The sequence below is a fragment of the Ascaphus truei genome, chromosome 1 (assembly GCF_040206685.1).
Source record: "Ascaphus truei isolate aAscTru1 chromosome 1, aAscTru1.hap1, whole genome shotgun sequence".
Classification (NCBI taxonomy): domain Eukaryota; kingdom Metazoa; phylum Chordata; class Amphibia; order Anura; family Ascaphidae; genus Ascaphus; species Ascaphus truei.
Window position 1 is genome coordinate 427,045,444 of NC_134483.1, and position 24,405 is coordinate 427,069,848.

Genomic DNA, 24,405 nt, shown 5'->3' on the forward strand with positions numbered 1-24,405 from the left:
TTTTTTGTTTGTCTGTGTAATATGTTTAGCTGTGTTGCACTAAATTCTCTCTTCTTTTATTTCATGTTCCACATCCCCTGCATGAATTCCTAACAGAGCACTCAAAGATTCAGTGACTGTAGCACATCCTGGATTTGGGACTATTTCTACTGGACTTCCATCCATTGTGGACTGATCAGGTGCCGGTATCTCTCTTTTATTTATGCTGTTCATCTGATTGTACTATCAGGTTCACCAGGCTGCCTATCTACCAATAGGGTTCCCCCTCTTAACAGGGTACATTGTTATTCCCATTAGCGCTTTTTTACATCACCTTTTTTTCCCACAAACACAAATAAGTGTCCCCGGCGCTAAAGTGATAAGTCCAAGATACCGTATCCAATAGGGATAGTCTCTGATAAAGCTTCCTTCTGGATGGATAGATGGACTAGTTGATTAAAGTTCCAGATGGGAGGGTGTCCTTAATGTGAAATCCTCACTGCTTCTGAAATCACAGAAAACAATAGGGCACACCAATTGCGCAGTATATCTCAGCAACAAATCCCTGTCTAGAACTGGAGAATCCTACTCACAGAATGAAAAACTTGCACATTTAGGGGATTGAATCTGTACACACTTCCCGTCTTCACACGATTTCCCACGGACCCCATGTGGTCTGGCTTGTGAAGCTTCCCTCAATAGGCGATGGTGATCGTAGATGTAAACGATACAGCACCCCCACGGGTAGGGAATAGGGAATAAGACAGCACTGGTGTAATACGTAACAACTTTTAATAGCACAGTAAAATATATAAAAAACCCACACTCACAATGTATGGGGGTGAGTTGCAGAACTCACGAATGCCGTCCGCAACTTGAAAGTCCCCCAGTCTGCAACGGAGAGAATCACTGCACGCAACACCCGCTACTGGCAGATCGGGTGACGTCAGCAGTACAGGAAACCCTCCTAGCGTCAGGAACTACGGATGCCGAATCAGCTCAAAACACTAAGCTCCTCCTCCCTATGCGTTTCATGACTCGTAGTCACTTCCTCAGGGGATATCAGAGCTTAGTTGCTGAAGCATTTAAATGCAAACCCGAGTGGAGAGGCCCTCCTACAAAAGGGGAGGTACTGGATGATGGATAGGGGCTAATATCAACATATGTCAGCAGTCTCGTAACAGAAAGCTGATGGGGTCAAATGATGAGGCACCCTAACCAAAAAACTATATACCACATAAAAATGCATAAAAATGATGATAAAGAAGGAGTAATAAAAAGGGATTAATAAAAATACAAATACAATCATATACTGGATGAGGACATAACAGACTAAAACGTATGCAATATAATGTTTAGGAATCTTTCAAAAAGGCCGCTAGATCAAATTCAATATTTAGACCTAAGGGGGACAGAGTTTTTAACACACAAATCCAATAGCTCTTGCGTTTGGAAACTGTGTTTAACCTGTCCCCCCCACGCCAACTGCCCTTAGGATTGTCAATTCCTATGCATATCAAGCCTTCTGGATTCTGACCATGATGTATTTTAAAATGATTAGAGACACTGTGAGTCTCGAGACCCCTCTTAATATTATAAACATGTTCTGCAAACCGTCGTTTGAGGGGTCTCCCAGTGCGGCCCACATACTGCAGGCCGCACGGGCATTCTAATACATACACACAAAAATTTGTCCTACAGTTAATGAATGTGTTAATATCAAAACTCGCCCCTGTTACATTGGATTTAAAGGTTTTACTCTTTTTACTATATTTGCATCCAATGCAATTAGGGCATATATAATACCCTTTGAGGTCATTAAGCCAGGTTACATGGCGATCTCTAAGGTCATCAATAGGACAACTGGGGGATAAGGAGGACTTTAAGTTCCTGGCCCTTTTATAAAAAAATTTAGGTTTACTAGGGAGAATGGTTTTTAGGATCGGATCTCTTTGGAGAATATTCCAATGTTTATTCAACGTCTTGGATATGAAAGGGGCTAGACCATTATATTGAGTGATAAAGAATGGAAACTGATCCTGTGCTGTAAGAACAGGGGCAGGATCCTTTTTACAGACTAGAGTGGCTCTGTCAATCTTATTGACCTCAGAGATAGCCAGATCTAATTCGCGGCTGTTATATTGCCGCTCTAAAAAACAATTTTTTTATTCTTTGTCCTGCTGTTGGTAAATGGAGTTTTCGGAATAATTCCTCCGTATTCTCAGTGCTTGGCCTTATGGGATGTTTCAGAGCCACTTAGGATGATGGTGGCTCGATGCCAATAAATAAGTATTGGCATCCACTTCTTTATGGTAGGTTTTAGTGTGGATGATATTGTTAACAACATAAAGGGAAAGGTCGAGAAAATTTATACTAGATCTACTGTGAGTAAACGTAAATTTTAAATTCCTCGTGTTGGTATTAAGATATGACTTAAACTGTTCTAGCTCATCGAGTGACCCCCTCCAGACACACAGCACATCATCGATGTATCTCTTCCAGAGCACCAGGTTTGCACTGAACGGGTTGGAAGACCAAATATGGTCCTCCTCCCAGATGGACATGAATAAGTTCGCATAACTAGGTGCAAACCTTAGCCCATGGCGGTGCCACATGTCTGGAGGAAGAAATCATGGTCATAACTGAAAAAATTATGGGTCAGAATAAATCTGATCCCATTCAGAATGAACTGTCTCAATTTGTCATCTATCCAAACATCTTTTTGCAGAACCCTCCTAATAGCATCCAGTCCCATTTCATGGTCAATCACAGTATATAACGAGACTACATCGCACGTTACCCAACAAAAATCGTCCATCCAGACGAGGTCTTGTACAAGGGTCAATACTTGTGAAGTGTCTCTCAGATATGATGGGACTTGTACTACATGTTTCTGAATGAGGTAATCTAGAAACTGAGAGAGATTTGAGGTAAGGGAACGGATCCCAGATATTATCGGGCGACCAGGGGGTCTAGTGAGATTCTTATGGATCTTCGGGATGAAATAGAAAACCGGAATTCTGGGTTGCTCAATTGTTAAGAATTCCAGTTCCCTTGTAGTTATAATCCCATCCCGAAGACCCTGATCCAAAAGAGCCACCATTTCTTCTCTGAATGGGATGGTTGGGTTGGATTCCAATCACAAATATGAGGCACTATCACCCAAAATTCTGAGCGACTCTTCCTCATAGAAAGAGGAATTCATCACAACCACTCCTCCCCCTTTATCCTCCGCCTTGATCACTATTTTAGTGTTGGACTCAAGGGATTTAACCGCCTCTTTTTCTTCCTTGCTGAGATTTTGTCTATGGCACTTAAAATCTATGCTGGCTGCTTCTAGATCTGAAATTACCATCTCAGCAAAGGTGTCTACAAAGTTGCCCTTCATTCCTTTAGGATAAAAGGTGGATGGTTTCTTGAAGGGTGTGAGAGAAGGCTTTGTTGCCAAGTTATTCACACTGGGCAAGATAACCGATCTACTCACTGCATCCTTCATATAGTATTTTTTAAGAGTGATCTTTCTCAAATACCTATGTACATCAACAAAGGTGTTGAACATGTTGGGTCCACTAACAGGTGCAAAATTAAGGCCCGCGATAGGACATCCAATTCTACTTGTTTGAGAGGAACATCACTGATATTGAACACATTGCTTTTTCCCAATCCCTTCCTTGGTCTAACCTTCTTCTTTCTCTTTCTCTTCCTTGTCCCTCCTTTCTTCCATCTGAATCTTCCAATCTTGACCTTTTCTTTTCTATTCTTATTGGATCCTGTCTGCCTGTTTGGACCCTGGGACCTCTCCATCTTTCCTGTAATGGTGCTCGACCCTGGCGTTGATCCAAGAAAGAAGAATTATGTTTCATATTATTTGTCTCACAATGGCCCCCATATGGTCTATCTACAGGGGATCTATCACGATAATGGTGACCTCCATACGGTCTATCAACAGGGGAGCTATCATGATGCTGATGCCCCGAAATATGTTGCTCATCTGAATAGTCCCTAGGTCCTCGTGAATCTCCTAGATCATGTTTAGTGATTTTTTTTACCTTTATTGGAAGTGACAGGGGGTTTACTGTCCATCCCCTTTTCTTTCCAACATAGGTTTCTCCATTTTATCGCTCTTAGTGGAGTCAATCCTGTTTCTAGGGGTGCCAGATATTTGAACTACCTCCTGCCCACCTGTATCTACTTCAATGATTGTGATTGTCTTTTTTGTTTTCCAATTTCTTTGTCTATTGTCATCATAGTCTTTTTTGTCTCTTATAAATTTCTTATGTTTAGTTAGTTTCACCTCTTTCGCCGTCTTATCTATTTTTAAAGATGTTTTTTCTTCTAAGCTTTTATACTCTGGAAGTTCTATAAATGGTTCCAATTGTTCTTTAATTGGATAGCCACTAAGGTCATGAAGCAGCTTTAATGTATTTTTATTAATAGTGTGCAGGAGCAGGGGGTCCCCTGAGCTGAACCGCATTGATTTCTGGCTCAGAGACCCCCTGCTTCCCGAGTTACAGGCCCCGGTTTGGGGCATTGGTGCAAGTGTCGCCACCATCTTTATAGCGTCCACGTGGCGTCTTTGACGCTATAAATATGGCGGCGACACTGGCCTCTGCTGCCCCATACCTGGCCCTGTAACTTGGGAAGCAGGGTGTCTCTGAGGCTGAAATCAATGCGATTCAGCTCAGGAGACCCAATGCTCCCGCACACTATTATTAAAAATACAATAATGCTGCTTCATTACCATAGCGGATAGCCGCTATGGTAATGAATTATTGTTTATTGTTATGGGTGTTTTACTCATAGTGTAGATGTGCAGAGGGTCTCCGGATCTGAACCGCTTTGGTTTTATTTCTTTTCAGACAAACACACAAATCTTGCACAATTGCACTTAATAAAACACTTACTGGGTACAGGGAATTAAATCAAATGTCCTTGGAACAAAACAAAGTCTCTGGGCAGAGAAACTTTGTTTTGTTCCAAGGACATTTGATTTAATTCCCTATGTAACAGTTCCTGGCTAGGGGCTCAAGTTGCCACCCCTATATCTCTGCCAAAAGGAAAAAGTTTGTGCAGTCCTTACAGAGTTCGTTCGGGAACCCTTAGCTCTAATGAATTCCATAAGAGGGGCACGATCCTTGGTTATGATACAAGTAACCCCTCACACTCCAGGAACCGCTGACTCTGGAACTTGATTAATCCGATAAAGGGCCTCATGCAGAAAGCGCCAAAAAGCCGTTTTCGCCATTTTTATGCCCAAAATGCCTCGGCGATTCAATAAGCTGATAAGCTGCCGAAAATACAAAAAATTGGCATTGTTTTTTGCCGAAATTTTTTTTTTGCAGCTACGTGGTGAAAAGCCACTTCTTGGCACTCATCGCCACTTTTTGAAACACGCTCAATTCTAGTAGACCCGAGCAGCTTTTCACAGCTGATCAGCACTCTAGAATTGAGATTTTCCAGCAAATCCGTCCCGCCACAAAAAGTTGTCAAGTTGCTGGGTAGAAGTATTGGCACGGGCAGCGGGACAGCACTTAGAAAATATTTTGGCCTTTTTCCTGCCTCAGATTGATTCCAGGTGTCTCCAGAGCTGATACCCATTAATACCAGCACCGGAGCCCCCCGGCATGCATCCGAGGCAGGAAAAATGCATTTACAGCCCACTTCATTACTTTAGCTGCTAGCCGCTAAGGCAATGAAGGGGTTAACCACCCGTGCCAGGTTTATTGTGGCTAGCGGGGGTGGATGAAGGGGGTATTTGGCCCATGGTGGGTGTTTAGGGTTTGCAGTGGGGGGTTTGCGGGTGGACTTAACCCCTTTATTACCTTAGCGGTAATACTGCTACAGTAATGAAGTGGTTAATCCCTCCCACTACCCATCCGCAAGGCCTAAACACCCACCATTGGGGCTAATAACCCCTTTACCCACCCCCACTACCCACAAAATAAAGAGGTCAAGCGTGTGTGAAAGCGAAATACAGCATGTGTAATACCATGAATGCAGAAGCACAAAAAACTACACGACCTGCATAAACAAATAACTTCACATGAGGGGACTGAGTACTCACAGTCCCATCTAAGATGGAAAAAGGCAAACTGCAATCCTACCTACAAATGTATCCCACCTAGGCTAAATAATCAAGACATAAAATGCTCAAAGGTATAAGCATAAAATGCATAAGTGGTGGTAAGAGGTAATGCTGATGTGGGTGTTGAGCAGAGTCCACTCCCAATAAACAGCATGAATGCAGATGGGTAGAGGATATGTGACACTAAAGTGCAGTCAGTATGAAGGAATAAAATCCATATCACCAGAATTTCCCTTCTGTGTCAGTTCAAACCATCAGGATTTCTGCTCAGAGAACTCACACCGCCGAAGATAAAACAGGCAGCCTCTACTGCATAGTGGGGTAGGGAAAGCAGCACAAAGTCAGCAAAAGAAGAATCCCTGTGTTAAAGACTCCAACGGCCGTTTCGCCATAGCTGGCTTCTTCCGGGAGTAGTTTCTCATGAATGATGCGCAGATTTGTAGCTTCGTGCACTGTGTGATGTGTCAGGTCAGATGATTCAAATGGCTAATTAACCACAATGCTGGCGCTTCAGAGGTATCCGTGCCATGCATAGCTTGTAATCAGAGACACAAAATCACATGGCAGGCAAGGACCAATTAGAGTAACTGCATGGTAGTCTTAATACAACAGCAGAACAACATGCCCTGAAACTGCAAAATAGATAATTACTTACATTGAAGCATACAGAGTGTAAATAAAGAACACCAAATGCCAAAAAATTGTGAAAGATGAAACATGCAGACAAAGTCACCAAGTGAATATTAAAAAATGCCATAAAAACACATATACAACCACTATAGAGGGCAAGCACAGAAAGTACACACATGGCGGGACAAATACAGATAGGAAAAGGAACCATATTTTTTTTAATAAATAAATAAGAATAATAAAATTATATTAGTTTGAAAGGAGCAGTACCAGAGAGAAGAGTAAAGTAAAAAAAGAAAGCGCTTAAGCGAAATCCATGGGGAGGGTGGAGACCTAGAGAAACATACTGTAGCATACCCCATGTAATCATTAAGACCACGGGGCATGAGGGAACCAAGTTGGGTAATTCACCTACACTCTTTTTGTAAGAGACATCTCTCTAGGTCTCCCCCTCTAACACCAAGTGAAACCCTGTCAAAGGCAAACAGTAGCGATGGATCAGAGTTATGTGTCGACATAAAATGTTGTGCAACTGAGGTGATCTTATTGCTGGCTGAGACGTCACGTTGTGCATTTTTGATAGTGCGGACATGCTTCAATACGCGGAACTGTAGTTCACGTGTAGTCATGCCCAGATATATCAAATGGCAGGGGCAACTCAAATAATAAACAACTCCCTTGGACTTACAATTAAGTGAGAATAGGATATTATATTCTTTTGTCCTATTACTGTTAGAAAATGTAGATGTTTTAGACAGGTGTTGGCAAGCTGAACACATGCCACATTTGGTAAAGCCCTGTTTAGTTTTAGAACTCAAAAATGTACTAGAGGGAGTTGAAGTATAATGACTCCTGAAAAGTTTGTCTCTTAAGTTAGGAGATTTTCTACTTGTCAGGCTGACTGAGTCTCCCAGGACCAGGCGTAAATCCGAATCAGACAGCAGAATACCCCAGTGCTGGTTGATAATACCCCACAATTTAGCCCATAGGCAGTTGTACGTGCCAATAAAGCGAATAATAGAGTCCTCGCCTCTGTGGGCCTTAGGAACCAGAAGTGAACCCCACTCCCTGGAGAGGCCAGTATGGAATCCCTGATTGGTCTGTTGATGACTGTCACGGTAACTTATGACAAGATATAATAAACACCAAATATCTGGGTTGAACTGAACGAGGCTTAGATATAATAAAATATATTTATTCCTGAAAAAGGTGAACACATCAATATAGTACAATTAACAGCAAGAAGGTAACACTTACTTAGGGTTGGGGAATGGAAAAGTATCAGCTAGCAATTCTCCAGCAATCCGGTGACATTCAAGATGAAATCAGAAGAACAACAAAAACTGTAGGGTTGACACAGTTTATATACCTTTGTAACCCTATTCTTAACATTGAATACAGACTATTGGTGAACAATTATCTGTATCCAATCCCTAACGTGGAAACACAGTTTAACCCATGCCCCCCAGCTAGTTTGCCCATGCGTACTGGACTCTGAGGGTCTTATTTCTGTAGCCCCATAATTAAATCAGGGTCGACGACCAGTCTACCAGATGAAGTATCTGGCAGGATCTTCATTGTTTGTAGGTGTAGATATAACACTTACAAACCACTCCAGTTTGATGCTTCTCCGCCCTCAGGTAAACAGTTAGAGTGGCAGAGTCTTTTGATCAGTACTTGGTTCCTAGTGTAAACAATCAGGGCAGTTAACTTTTGATCACAGGGCTTATGCTAAATCATCTGGATGCCCTTCCTGACCTGAAGAAGTGATGGTCGATGAGAAGAGCAAAACATGTGGAAACAAAAAATATATATCTAATAGTGCAATGAAGTTAATTATAAGTGAAATGAGTCTTCTTTAGGTCTAAAGCTTTTATACTCACAAAAGTGAGAATCGATCTGTACACGTAACGGTATCTTTAGATATTGCCTCTTCGATTTTAAGGACGGGTAAAACCAGCTTCAGCAATGGTGTAAGTATGGATTCCTTAAATGGTTAAGCACAGACAACCAAATATAGTGCAGACTGTATAAAAACTGTATTAGAATAGTAAGTGAATAACAATACACTCACATGGTTTCAGTAGTTATTAGGCATTTAGATACACAATTTGATCTCGCCTCCGGTTTAGCTGTTTGCTTCTCCTCTGCTCGGCGTGCGTCTCATGGTTGCGTTCAAGCAAATCCCGATGTGATGTCAGCGGGTTTAGGCAGTTCCGGTCGGCGAGGACAGCTGTGGATCCTCTCTCAACGTCACTCTACGCATTTCACCTTACTCGGTTTCATCAGGAGTGCCGATGGTACTAATCTTTAATGGTTATATACCCTAGATTGTCCGTTAATTGGTTTAAAGCTAATTGGATGTCTTAAAGTAATATCGCTATATATATACTAAAAGTAACTGAAATGTAAGCATATTTTCTCCATAATGCATATAATGAAGTTAATTAATACCTGCTTACACATAGATTTAATAGTGACTATCTAATATAAAGACATATATTCTCCACATGAGGAGTGTATGAGATGCTATACATGGTTGAGTGATACATGAACACATTACCTCCATATCAAAAATATATGGAGTTCAAAATATATATATATATATATATATATATATATGTTAAGTATTTGTTTGAAAATAAAATTGCAAATAGTTAAAAACAGTTAATATGAATATTAAAAAACATTAAAAAAATTTGTATAAACTATACTAATCTAACTATAAAAAAGAACCAAGTCAGAATTTGACATATTTATTCTAAACACATGTTAGGGATACTATTTCTTAAATTATTTAAAATCACCATCTTAAATATAATGTTTGGAGATCTATTTGAAGATCTATAGGGAGACAAAAAAGTTGTTTTATTTAGATACACATGACAGAAATGGTTTAATATCAAACTCTAAGTTGAGACCTGAAGGGGAAATCGTTTGGAGTTTGTATATCCAATACGATTCTCTCTTAATAAGAGCAGAATTTATATTTCCCCCTCTCCAGTGTGGCATTATTTGCTCAATAGCTTTAAAGGTAAGTCCTTGAGGATTTGAATTATGGAATAATAAAAAGTGATTTGAAACACTTTGGGGCCTATGCAGAGAGCAGCGCTATTTCGAAATTCGCCATTTTTTGGAGAAAATCGCGCAGAAAGCAGCAGAAAATGGCGAGTTCCGAAAAACACGCCAATTTTTCTTTTCTATTTGTAAAACTCGCCTCGCGGCTGGCGAGAACCTCAATCTCGCCAGTTTTAAAAATATCCTAATGCAGAGAGGCACGAACGGCATCTAGCGGCTGTTCGCGCCAATAAAATGGCGCGATTGTCTCCTTTTTGCCTCGCCAGAAAAAATTGGCAAGAAGCTGCCGCTCGCGGCCATTGCAAAGGGAAAAAAAAGGCGCGAATTTGTTTTTACACGTTTCTGAAGCGCGCATCTCGCCAATTTAAACTCGCCACACGCATCCATGTTAAACATAGCAGAATTCGCACTTTTCTGCATATGGAGAATAAAACTCTCCAAAAAAGCTACTTTTTAATAAATTCGCCAATTTTAAAATTCGCTGCTTTCTGCATAGGCCCCTATGTGTGACTAATTTCCTTCTTATATTTCCAATGGGCTCTAATATGCGGATTTTCAGGGGACGTATAGTTTTTCCCACATATTGGTACCCGCAATTACATTCCAAGATATATACCACAAACTTTGATCTGCAGTTTAAATGTTGTTTAATTTGATAAGTTTTGTGGATAGTGTAAGAGGCAAAGCTATCTACTGTAGTTGAACTAAATTTACAAGCTGTACAATTTTTACAGTTGAAAAAGCCCTTTGGAAGGTCTAGCCAAGTAGCATGAGTAGATTGTTGTTATCTCAATGCACTCGGTGCCAGTTTCTTTTTGATGTTAGGAGCTTTTTAAATATCATTTGTGCTTTATCTGGCAAGTGTGATCCTAAAATCGGATCATTTTTTGGTATAGACCAATGGGCATTAAGAATCTTGCCAATTTTTGTAGCATCTTTATTATACTGTGTAATGAACGGCACTTTTATAGATGCATTTTGGACTTTTTTTTATAGAAGGAGTTAACATGGATTCTCTAGACTCTAAATTGATTTTGTCTAGTGCTTGTCTAACATTTTTGATTTTGTAGTTTCTATCTGTAAATTTCTTAGTTAAAGTAGTGGATTGTTTTTGTGAATACAAGATTGTCAGTGCAATTCCGTTTTAATCTACGATATTGACCATATGGAATGTTTGCTATCCATTTGTTATGGTGGCAGCTGGATTGTAATATAAAATTGTTGGCATCCACTTCTTTAAAATAATTTTTTGTTTTTATTGAATTATTTTCTATGTCAATTGTAAGATCCAAGAAATTTCCAGTAGATTCACTAACATTGGATATAAACTTTATATTTAAATCATTCTCATCCAGATACAGAAGGAATAGGTTTAGGTCATCCACTGTGCCCTTCCAGATGAAAATAATGTCATCGATAAACCTCCGCCATGTGACCAAGTTCGCGTCCAGATCTGCCCATGACCATATGTGTTGTTCTTCTCACATGGACATGAGCAAATTCGCATAACTGGGCGCGAACTTGGCCCCATGGCGGTCCCACACAGCTGTAGATAAAATATCTCGTCAAACCAAAAGAAGTTTTTTTTGCAATATAAATTTGATGCACTCTATTAAAAATTCGATTTGTTGTGTAGGAAAATTTCCACTCTTTTCCAAAAAGGTTTTTACGGCTCTACATCCATCAGAATGTTTAATTGATGTATATAGAGCCGTTACATCTGTGTTTACTAATAGGTAACCTTCTTGCCATTGTATATCTTGTAATAGTAATATTACGTCATTTGTGTCTTTTAAATATGATCTTTGTTCTTTTACCATTTCTTGAAGATAACTGTCGATAAACTCTGATAGGTTTGATGTTAATGACCCGATGCCTGAATTTATCGGCCTACCGGGAGGATGTTGCAGATTTTTGTGTATTTTTGGTTGGAAGTAAAAGATAGAGAATTTGGGATCTTGCACATTTAGGAATATAAATTCATTGTCCTTTAAGATGCCTTTCAGCTTACCATCTTCTAATAGGGTTAGTAGTTCTTTTTGGAATAAAGTAGTGGGATTTGATTTCAATTTTTGATACGTAATAGTATCTCCCAAAATTCTATTAGCTTCATTCATATAGTAGCAGTGGTCCATGATTACCACTCCTCCTCCCTTATCTGCTGATTTTATTACAATACTCTGATCTGATGACAGTTCTTCTAATGCTAATTTTTCTTCTTTACTTAAGTTAGAATGGTATTTCTGCTTATTGTTTGTTAGAGATTCTAGATCCTTCAATATTAGTTGAAAAAGACTTCTAAATGATTACCTTTTGCAAACGTAGGAAAAAAGTGTGACTTAGGTTTAAATCTTGAGTGCACAAATGTGGGTGATTCTAATTGGGATGTATTTGAATTGTTTGTGGAACTAGTTGATGGACCAGTCCAATTTCTTGTTTCAGCCTCTTTATTAATAAAAAATCTCTTTAATGTGAGTGTTCTCAAAAATGTATGTGCATCTATAAGTAGATTAAATTTGTTTGGTCCAATAGTGGGAGCAAATGATAATCCCTTACTGATGACTTTATTTTGATTTTCTGTAAGGATTTTACTACTTAGATTAAAAACATTGTTTATTTTTAAAACATTTTTCTTGTTTTTCCGTTTTCCTCCCCCTCGTTTCCCTCTGACATGCGTCTTTTTTGTCTCTGTTTTTGTGGTACAATTTGATTTGATAAGGGGTGTAATAGATTCCTGGTTTCCCATGAATTCATATACCCCTAGGACTCTAAAAAAGAAGAAGAAGGAGATTCTTTCTTTGAATTTTCATTTTTAGTGTTCTCTTTTCTTGGTTCCCCTAAAATATCACTTATTTCAATGTGTTTTGTTTGTTCTTAGACCTTTCCTCCTGTAGGGAGGGGTTTTGTTTCTGCCTTCTTTATTAAAATTTGTGGTAAAAAACATGCATGGTTTTTTGGATATTTATCCGAAAATTTTCCTCTATAGGAGGTATCCATATGGGAAGTACTTGTCAAGCTATTTTCAGGAGGACCAGGATCAGTTTTTGCCTGTGGGCCTTTTTTAGAATTTTTATTCCATGTTCTTTCTATACCCTTGGCATAATCGTCCTGATCTCTCCTGAATTTTTGTAGCTTGATAGCAATTACTTCATTTTTAAAAGTGTCTATATTTTTTTGCATTTTGGCATCTCTGTCACTGTAATCTTTAATATTTTCTAAAGAGCCTCATTCTGTTCTTAGATCTTCTATTTCTTTATCTAAGACAGTTAGATGTTTTTCCTGTTGTTCCTTTATTAGTCACATAAGTTTTATTGAACCATTATCCTGTGCTGTATTCCATTTCTGTATGAATTCATCATCGCTTAAATCCATAGAGGGTTTTTTTTGTACTCTTAATCCCCTTGGAATTATCTTATATTCTATATATTTTCTAAGAAATAACAGATCTAGCCATTTTTTTGTATCACGTATTAAAGTGCGTTCCAACTTTATACATGTGGCATTGATATGTTCTTTATCATCCTTAATGGGAGATCTACATCTTTAAAGTATGTGTCTAGATTGATATTTCTATTAGACCTATTTGAGAAGACATTAGGTGTATCCATAGTGATGTTGGTGAGTTCAAATTATAATCGGTGCAGCCTTGATAAAGAGGGGAGTGATACAAGTGTAAAAGATTTTTTTATCAATAGTGGCGCTCTATTTATAATTAAAACATGTGTTAACATAATAGTAACAATTTATAACCAAGGTGAATATAAATGTGGTGATACAAACAAACTGTTTTGATGCAGCTGTGACCCAAAGCAGGATTGCTCTCTCAATCCCAGGTAGGTATGAAGAAGTGATGGTCGATGGGAAGCGCAAAATATGTTGAAACAAAAAATATATATCTAATAGTGCAATGAAGTTAATTATAAGTGAAATGAGTCTTCTTTAGGTCTAAAGCTGTTATACTCACTAAAGTGAGAATCGATCTGTACACGTAACGGTATCTTTAGATATTGCCTCTTCGATTTTAAGGACGGGTAAAACCAGCTTCAGCAATGGTGTAAGTATGGATTCCTTAAATGGTTAAGCACAGACAACCAAACATAGTGCAGACTGTATAAAAACTGTATTAGAATAGTAAGTGAATAACAATACACTCACATGGTACAGTAGTTATTAGGCATTTAGATACACAATTTGATCTGGCCTCCGGTTTAGCTGTTTGCTTCTCCTCTGCTCAGCGTGCATCTCACGGTTGCGTTCCAGCAAATCCGGATGTGACGTCAGCGGGTTTAGGCAGTTCCGGTCAGCGAGGACAGCTGTGGATCCTCTCTCAACGTCACTCTACGCGTTTCACCTTACTTGCTTTCATCAGGAGTGCCGATGGTACTAATCTTTAATGGTTATATACCCTAGATTGTCCGTTAATTGGTTTAAAGCTAATTGGATGTCTTAAAGTAATATCGCTATATATATACTTCAAGTAACTGAAATGTAAGCAAATTTTCTCCATAATGCATATAATCAAGTTAATTAATACCTGCTTACACATAGATTTAATAGTGACTATCTAATATAAAGACATATTCTCCACATCAGTAATGAGGAGTATATGAGATGCTATACATGGTTGTGTGATACATGAACACATTACATCCATATCAAACATATATGGAGTTCAAAATATATATATATGTTAAGTATTTGTTTGAAAATAAAATTGCAAATACAGTAGTTAAAAACAGTAAACAGGAATATTAAAAACCATTAAAAATATTATATAAACTATACTAAACTAACTATAAAAAAGAACCAAGACAGAATTTGACATATTTTTTCTAAACACATGTTAGGGATACTATTTCGTAAATGATTTAAAATAACCATCTTAAATATAATGTTTGGAGATCTATTTGAAGTTCTATAGGGAGACAAAAAAGTTGTTTGAGTTAGATACACATTACAGAAATGGTTTAATATCAAACTCTAAGTTGAGATCTGAAGGGGAAATCGTTTGGAGTTCGTATATATCCAATACTATTATCTCTTAATAAGAGCAGAGTTTCTATTTCCCCCTCTCCAGTGTGGCATTATTTGCTCAATAGCTTTAAAGGTAAGTCCTTGAGGGTTTGAATTATGGAATAATAAAAAGTGGTTTGAAACACTACTGCACCGACACACTTTATTCGAGCAAATACCCAGTATGTACCTGGCAGATACCTGGAATGCGCCGCTCCTCACCTCTGACAAGCCCCGTTGCGTTTGCCTTCCCAGCCTGGGTTCATGCCTGGCTGACGGGCGGCTGATCTGTTAAATGATAATGATTAGGATTTAATAGGCTGCAATGCTTCGCGTGTCTACCAGATGGCATAAATTCATGAATTGTAATGCAGTATATATATATATATACTGTGCAGTATTGCAGCCAGCGGGAATAAAATGCTTCAATCCCTGCCTGGAAAATACCTCAATGCACTCGGGCAGAAAACAGTCACAAACCTCAATACACCCGGGTATACCCGAATTCGTGGGACTAGCCGAGCTCGAATAAAGTGTGTCGCCAGTGTATGTGTGACTAATTTCCTTCTTATATTTCCAATGTGCTCTAATATGCGGATTTTCAGGGGACGTATAGTTTTTCCCACATATTGGTACCCGCAATTACATTCCAAGATATATACCACAAACTTTGATCTGCAGTTTAAATGTTGTTTAATTTGATAAGTTTTGTGGGTAGTGTTAGAGGCAAAGCTATCTACTGTAGTTGAACTAAATTTACAAGCTGTACAATTTTTACAGTTGAAAAAGCCCTTTGGAAGGTCTAGCCAAGTAGTATGAGTAGATTGTTGTTTTCTCAATGCACTCGGTGCCAGTTTGTTTTTGATGTTAGGAGCTTTTTTAAATATCATTTGTGCTTTATCTGGCAAGTGTGATCCTAAAATCGGATAATTTTGTAGTTTAGACCAATGGGCATTAAGAATCTTGCCAATTTTTTTAGCATCTTTATTGTACTGTGTAATGAACGGCACTTTTATAGATGCATTTTGGACTTTTTTTTATAGAAGGAGTTAACATGGATTCTCTAGACTCTAAATGGATTTGTCTAGTGCTTGTCTAAAATTTTTGATTTTGTAGTTTCTATCTGTAAATTTCTTAGTTAATGTAGTGGATTGTTTTGTGAATACAAGATTGTCAGTGCAATTCCATTTTAATCTACGATATTGACCATATGGAATGTTTGCTATCCATTTGTTATGGTGGCAGCTGGATTGTAATATAAAATTGTTGGCATCCACTTCTTTAAAATAATTTTTTGTTTTTATTGAATTATTTTCTATGTAAATTGTAAGATCCAAGAAATTTACAGTAGATTCACTAACATTGGATGTAAACTTTAGATTTAAATCATTCTCATCCAGATACAGAAGGAATAGGTTTAGGTCATCCACTGTGCCCTTCCAGATGAAAATAATGTCATCGATAAACCTCTGCCATGTGACCAAGTTCGCGTCCAGACCCGCCCATGACCATATGTGTTGTTCTTCCCACATAGACATGAGCAAATTCGCATAACTGGGCGCAAACTTGGCCCCATGGCGGTCCCACACAGCTGTAGATAAAATATCTTGTCAAACCAAAAGAAGTTTTTTTGCAATATAAATTTGATGCACTCTATTAAAATTCGATTTGTTGTGTAGGAAAATTTCCACTCTTTTCCAAAAAGGTTTTTAAGGCTCTACATCCATCAGAATGTTTAATTGATGTATATAGAGCCGTTACATCTGTGGTTACTAATAGGTAACCTTCTTGCCATTGTATATCTTGTAATAGTAATATTACATCATTTGTGTCTTTTAAATATGATCTTTGTTCTTTTACCATTTCTTGAAGATAACTGTCGATAAACTCTGATAGGTTTGATGTTAATGACCCGATGCCTGAAATTATCGGCCTACCGGGAGGATGTTGCAGATTTTTGTGTATTTTTGTTTGGAAGTAAGAGATAGGGAATTTGGGATCTTGCACATTTAGGAATATAAATTCATTGTCCTTTAAGATGCCTTTCAGCTTACCATCTTCTAATAGGGTTAGTAGTTCTTTTTGGAATAGAGTAGTGGGATTTGATTTCAATTTTTGATACGTAATAGTATCTCCCAAAATTCTATTAGCTTCATTCATATAGTAGCAGTGGTCCATGATTACCACTCCTCCTCCTTTATCTGCTGATTTTATTACATACAGCTGCGGCAGCTTTTATCACTCTACTCTTTCCTAGATCTGTCTCAGCATCTCCCCTCATGAAAACGCTCTCCTGGCTTCCGATCAAATCCCGCATCTCACATTCCATTCTTCTCCTCACTTTTAAAGCTTTACACTCTTCTGCCCCTCCTTACATCTCATCCCTAATTTCTCGTTATGCACCATCCAGACTCTTGCGTTCTTCTCAAGGATGTCTTCTTTCTACCCCCTTTGTATCTAAAGCCCTCTCCCGCCTTAAACCTTTCTCACTTTCTGCCCCACCTCTGGAATGCCCTTCCCCTCAGTACTCGACTAGCACCCTCTCTATCCACCTTTAAGACCCACCTTAAGACACACTTGCTTAAAGAAGCATATGAATAGCACTGTGGATATTCTGAACACGATACATAAAGCTTGGCCCCCTGCAGACGCACTTACCAGAACTCCCTCCTACTGTCTCTGTACGTTCTACCTACCAATTAGACTGTAAGCTCCTCGGGGCAGGGACTCCTCTTCCGAAATGTTACTTTTATGTCTAAAGCACTTATTCCCATGATCTGTTATTTATATTATCTGTTATTTATTTGATTACCCCATGTATTACTACTGTGAAGCGCTATGTACATTAATGGCGCTATATAAATAAAGACATACAATACAATACAAGTAATGCCGGCGGCATTCCAGGATCTACTCCGGCTGCCGCCAGTCAAAACCGCGCGCCACCACGTTTCCCCCACGCACCACCCCTCCACTTCGCGCGCAATTTACCCCCCCTTCCCGACCCCGAACCCGGCTCCTGCTCTGCCCCTCTGCTTCCCCGCACCCCCGCTTACCTTACTTTAATTTCCAGGGGTGTCGGGGAAGCCGGGGAAGCCGGGCACGCACGTGAGTGTGACGTCACAGTGCGCCGCAACGTGCCGCGTCTCCACGCTGGGCACACGCACCCGGCCGGCGGCATTGCTTCAAATAAATGCTGCCGCTACTGTACTCTGATCTGATGACAGTTCTTCTAATGCTAATTTTTCTTCTTTACTTAAGTTAGAATGGTATTTCTGCTTATTGTTTGTTAGAGATTCTAGATATGTCAATATTAGTTGAAAAAAGACTTCTAAATGATTACCTTTTGCAAACGTAGGAAAAAAGTGTGACTTAGGTTTAAATCTTGAGTGCACAAATGTGGGTGATTCTAATTGGGATGTATTTGAATTGTTTGTGGAACTAGTTGATGGACCAGTCCAATTTCTTGTTTCAGCCTCTTTATTAATAAAAAATCTCTTTAATGTGAGTGTTCTCAAAAATGTATGTGCATCTATAAGTAGATTAAATTTGTTTGGTCCAATAGTGGGAGCAAATGATAATCCTTTACTGATGACTTTATTTTGATTTTCTGTAAGGATTTTACTACTTAGATTAAAAACATTGTTTATTTTTAAAACATTTTTCTTGTTTTTCCGTTTTACTCCCACTCGTTTCCCTCTGACATGCGTCTTTTTTGTCTCTGTTTTTGTGGTACAATTTGATTTGATAAGGGGTGAAATGGATTCCTGGTTTCCCATGAATTCATACACCCCTTGGACTCTAAAAAAAGAAGAAGAAGAAGGAGATTCTTTCTTTGAATTTTCATTTTTAGAGTTCTCTTTTGTTGGTTTCCCTAAAATATCACTTTTTTCAATGTGTTTTGTTTTTTCCTACGTTTGCAAAAGGTAATCATTTAGAAGTCTTTTTCAACAAATATTGAAGGATCTAGAATCTCTAACAAACAATAAGCAGAATAGAATAACCATTCTAACTTAAGTAAATAAGAAAAATTAGCATTAGAAGAAATGTCATCAGATCAGAGTATTGTAATAAAATCAGCAGATAAGGGAGGAGGAGTGGTAATCATGGACCACTGCTACTATATGAATGAAGCTAATAGAATTTTGGGAGATACTTTTACGTATCAAAAATTGAAATCAAATCCCACTACTCTATTCCAAAATGAACTACTAACCCTATTAGAAGATGGTAAGCAGAAAGGCATCTTAAAGGACAATGAATTTATATTCCTAAATGTGCAAGATCCCAAATTCCCTATCTTTTACTTCCAACCAAAAATACACAAAAATCTGCAACATCCTCCCGGTAGGCCGATAATTTCAGGCATCGGGTCATTAACATCAAACCTATCAGAGTTTATCGACAGTTATCGTCAAGAAATGGTAAAAGAACAAAGATCATATTTAAAAGACACAAATGATGTAATATTACTATTACAAGATATACAATGGCAAGAAGGTTACCTATTAGTAACCACAGATGTAACGGCTCTATATACATCAATTAAACATTCTGATGGATGTAGAGCCGTAAAAAACCTTTTTGGAAAAGAGTGGAAATTTTCCTACACAACAAATTGAATTTTAATAGAGTGCATCAAATTAATATTGCAAAAAAACTTCTTTTGGTTTGACAAGATATTTTATCTACAGCTGTGTGGGACCGCCATGGGGACCAAGTTCGCGCCCAGTTATGCGAATTTGCTCATGTCTATGTGGGAAGAACAACACATATGGTCATGGGCGGGTCTGGACGCGAACTTGGTCACATGGCGGAGGTTTATCGATGACATTATTTTCATCTGGAAGGGCACAGTGGATGACCTAAACCTATTCCTTCTGTATCTGGATGAGAATGATTTAAATCTAAAGTTTACATCCAATGTTAGTGAATCTACTGTAAATTTCTTGGATCTTACAATTTACATAGAAAATAATTCAATAAAAACAAAAAAATATTTTAAAGAAGTGGATGCCAACAATTTTATATTACAATCCAGCTGCCACCATAACAAATGGATAGCAAACATTCCATATGGTCAATATCGTAGATTAAAACGGAATTGCACTGAAAATCTTGTATTCACAAAACAATCCATTACTTTAACTAAGAAATTTACAGATAGAAACTACAAAATCAAAAATGTTAGACAAGCACTAGACAAAATCAATTTAGAGTCTAGAGAATCCATGTTAACTCCTTCTATAAAAAAAAGTCCAAAATGCATCTATAAAAGTGCCGTTCATTACACAGTACAATAAAGATGCTAAAAAAATTGGCAAGATTCTTAATGCCCATTGGTCTATACTAAAAAATGATCCGATTTTAGGATCACACTTGCCAGATAAAGCACAAATGATATTTAAAAAAGCTCCTAACATCAAAAACAAACTGGCACCGAGTGCATTGAGAAAACAACAATCTACTCATTCTACTTGGCTAGACCTTCCAAAGGGCTTTTTCAACTGTAAAAATTGTACAGCTTGTAAATTTAGTTCAACTACAGTAGATAGCTTTGCCTCTTACACTATCCACAAAACTTATCAAATTAAACAACATTTAAACTGCAGATCAAAGTTTGTGGTATATATCTTGGAATGTAATTGCGGGTACCAATATGTGGGAAAAACTATACGTCCCCTGAAAATCCGCATATTAGAGCACATTGGAAATATAAGAAGGAAATTAGTTACATATAGAATTTCAAACCACTTTTTATTATTCCATAATTCAAACCCTCCAGGACTTACCTTTAAAGCTATTGAGCAAATAATGCCACACTGGAGAGGGGGAAATAGAAATTCTGCTCTTATTAAGAGATAATAGTATTGGATATATACGAACTTCAAACGATTTCCCCTTCAGGTCTCAACTTAGAGTTTGATATTAAACCATTTCTGTAATGTGTATCTAACTCAAACAACTTTTTTGTCTCCCTATAGATCTTCAAACAGATCTCCAAACATTATATTTAAGATGGTTATTTTAAATCATTTAAGAAATAGTATCCCTAACGTGTTTAGAAAAAATATGTCAAATTCTGTTTTGGTTCTTTTTTATAGTTAGATTAGTATAGTTTATATAATATTTTTAATGTTTTTTAATATTCCTATTAACTGTTTTTAACTATTTGCAATTTTATTTTCAAACAAATACTTAACATATATATATTTTTTGAACTCTATATTTGTTTGATATGGAGGTAATGTGTTCATGTATCATTCAACCATGTATAGCATCTCATATACTCCTCATTACTGATGTGGAGAATATATGTCTTTATATTAGATAGTCACTATTAAATCTATGTGGAAGCAGGTATTAATTAACTTCATTATATGCATTATGGAGAAAATATGCTTACATTTCAGTTACTTGAAGTATATATATAGCGATATTACTTTAAGACATCCAATTAGCTTTAAACCAATTAACGGACAATCTAGGGTATATAACCATTAAAAATTAGTACCATCGGCACTCCTGATGAAACCGAGTAAGGAGAAACGCGTAGGGTGACGTAGAGAGAGGATCCACAGCTGTCTCGCCGACCGGAACTGCCTAAACCCGCTGACGTCACATCCGGATTTGCTGGAATGCAACCGTGAGACGCACCCTGAGCAGAGGAGAAGCAAACAGCTAAACCGGAGGCGAGATCAAATTGTATATCTAAATGCCTAATAACTACTGAAACCATGTGAGTTTATTGTCATTCACTTATTATTCTAATACAGTTTTTATACAGTCTGCACTATGTTTGGTTGTCTGTGCTTAACCATTTAAGGAATCCATACTTACACCATTGCTGAAGCTGGTTTTACCCGTCCTTAAAATCGAAGTGGCAATATCTAAAGATACCGTTACGTGTACAGATCAATTCTCACTTTTGTGAGTATAACAGCTTTAGACCTAAAGAAGACTAATTTCATTTATAATTAACTTCATTGCACTATTAGATATATATTTTTTGTTTCCACATGTTTTGCGCTTCCCTTCGACCATCACTTCTTCATACCTACCTGGGATTGAGAGAGCAATCCTGCTTTGGGTCACAGCTGCATCAAAACAGTTTGTTTGTATCACCACATTTATATTCACCTTGGTTATAAATTGTTACTATTGTGTTAACACATGTTTTAATTATAAATAGAGCGTCACTATTGATAATAAATTCTTTTACACTTGTATCACTGATCTATTAGCATAGCAGATGGAGTCTGCATTTTCAGAGCAGATCCAAAATACCATATACACTTTAATATCAGGAACAATAGGGGAGCCCCTGCTGCAGCCACAATGAAATTAGGCTGTGATCGGTGCAATGGGTATAAATGCAGTAATAAGGATAGAGAGAGAGAACCCAATGTTGCACTCAAGTTCACCCTCTGGTGACTAATGAATGAATTAAAACATAAACTTTATTAAGAACAATAATTAAATTAGTGGGTGTTAAAACGACGTACTGCAGGTAAGTGGATCAAAAATACTAATAGCCGTATAGGCTCAGGATCAAAAGTGATAGTGTGTGTTTGGGATATCCAGATCACACACACCTGGCGAGACAAACACAGAAATCCTAATGTGGAACTGTGTATAAAGGAATACTATAGGGTGTGTTCAGGTAGATACTTAAACTTCTAGTCACCTATGGCAGAGTCTGCATATACCAAGGTAGAAATAGGTAATATGACTAGTAGTGACTAATATATATAAAAAACAAATAAACTATATATACCAGTTAAGTATGTAATCAGCTGATACTCCTTTAGTGAATGATAGTGTACCTTGCACGGTGTCAGAGTGACCTCAGGTAACCTATTCTGCAAGAGTGTTACCACCTCTCTTTCCCACCACCCCAGGAAGAGATTTGCATAGGAGGGTGCGCACGTAGCGCCCATCACCGTTCTCCTGATTTGAGGAAAGAAAGAATTTTTAAACAAAAATAATTATGTGTTAAAACAAATAATAAAAATTACATGAGAGTGTCAACAAGATTGGAAATCAGGTTCTGTATCGAGAGAAAATATCTGGTGGCGTGCAACCCATCCTGGTGTGGAATACAGGTGTAAAGGCTTGTGGCGAGAGGAGGGTTAATCAGGCCTAAATAAAGGTATTATACCCGGCTGATTAACCCCCACTCGCATTGGGAATGAAGGGGTTAAAAGTATTTGCACTGCACTGATGTGAATGGGTGAGGAAAAAAGTGCGCAACTATTGTTAATAGTGATGTGATGAATATGAATATAAATACGTGACCTTGGTAATTAGAGCGTCTGCAGCTGCGGTAGAAGGGAGGGCTCAGAAACCCCCTAGGCTAACAGAGAAAAACACAAAAAACACAGCGCACGACGCTCATAGTGCATTAAAAATTATATTGACATAAAGAATATTAAAGGTGAGTATTAAGCGTACATCAAAATATTGATAAACAGGCAATTTTGGGATAATGTTACCCAACACCACATGGAAGCCGGATCAGATGTCCTCACATAAGGATGGAGTCTGGTTACTTTCACACCGGTTCCTGTTCAGGTAAGTGGGAAGTCTTTATTAGTCCTTGCTCCCAAGAGTGAATCAACACGTTTGCAGCTCTGTCCTCGATCGCTGCTGTAGACGAAGCTCCACGCAGCTGAGATCCTCTCTCACACCCCTCCGTTGGAACGCTTCCGGGTTGGTGACGTCACCACGGGGTTTCTCGCCGATACTGGCGCCGGTTACACTGGGTATGCTCGTCGTAATAAGGCAGTAAAGTTAGGAATAATAATGCTCTAAAGTCTTCCAACGCGTTTCGAAACCCGTAGGTTTCTTCATCAGGCTTTTAAACCAATTAACGGACAATTGGTTTTTCGGGGATTTTTTTTCCGAATGCCTTGCACTTCACCGCACTTCACCGCGTTCATGCCGCATTCATACCGCACTCACGTTCATGCATTCAATATTACGAGCGCTACAATATATATTCCGTGAAAAAAAAAATACTGCATCTGCCCACGGTTATCAGAGTTGCGCCGATACGGCCGCATTAGGATAAAGGCGGCCGCAGCTGTACACCAACAACATGCAGTTTTAATAAAGTGTGTAATACTGTGAATTTAAAATGTACAGGCAGGAACAGTTTTTTCTGTGAGCCTGGGAAAAAAATCCTTTGGCATGTAAATATGCTAGGGGTGAATTAGCTGAGGGTTTTTTCCTTCGTGCACTTCAAAGAGGTCCCACAAAGCTGGAGATCCTCAATCTAGCAAAGTTACAGACATGAAAAACCTCAGAGCACCAAAGTGTCAACATGGCCGGAATCTTAATGAGTGCCAGATACCGGGCCATTGACACCTTGGGACTAAACCCCAGGCTAAGGGGCGCTGCAAAAGAGGTGTATCCCAGGTATGCTAAGTTGCATGGGTGTCAGGCTGACACATGCACTTTGCATACCGGAAAGCCTTTTTGCCCGGTTTTGCAAACTGTGGGCAAAACGGAGATTGATGGATTACATATTCACACTGAGGGGATTGGGTGTACATGTTAAGGATAGACTGGATCACCCTATAACTGTGCCCACCGGACTATCCACAGGGTGATCCAGA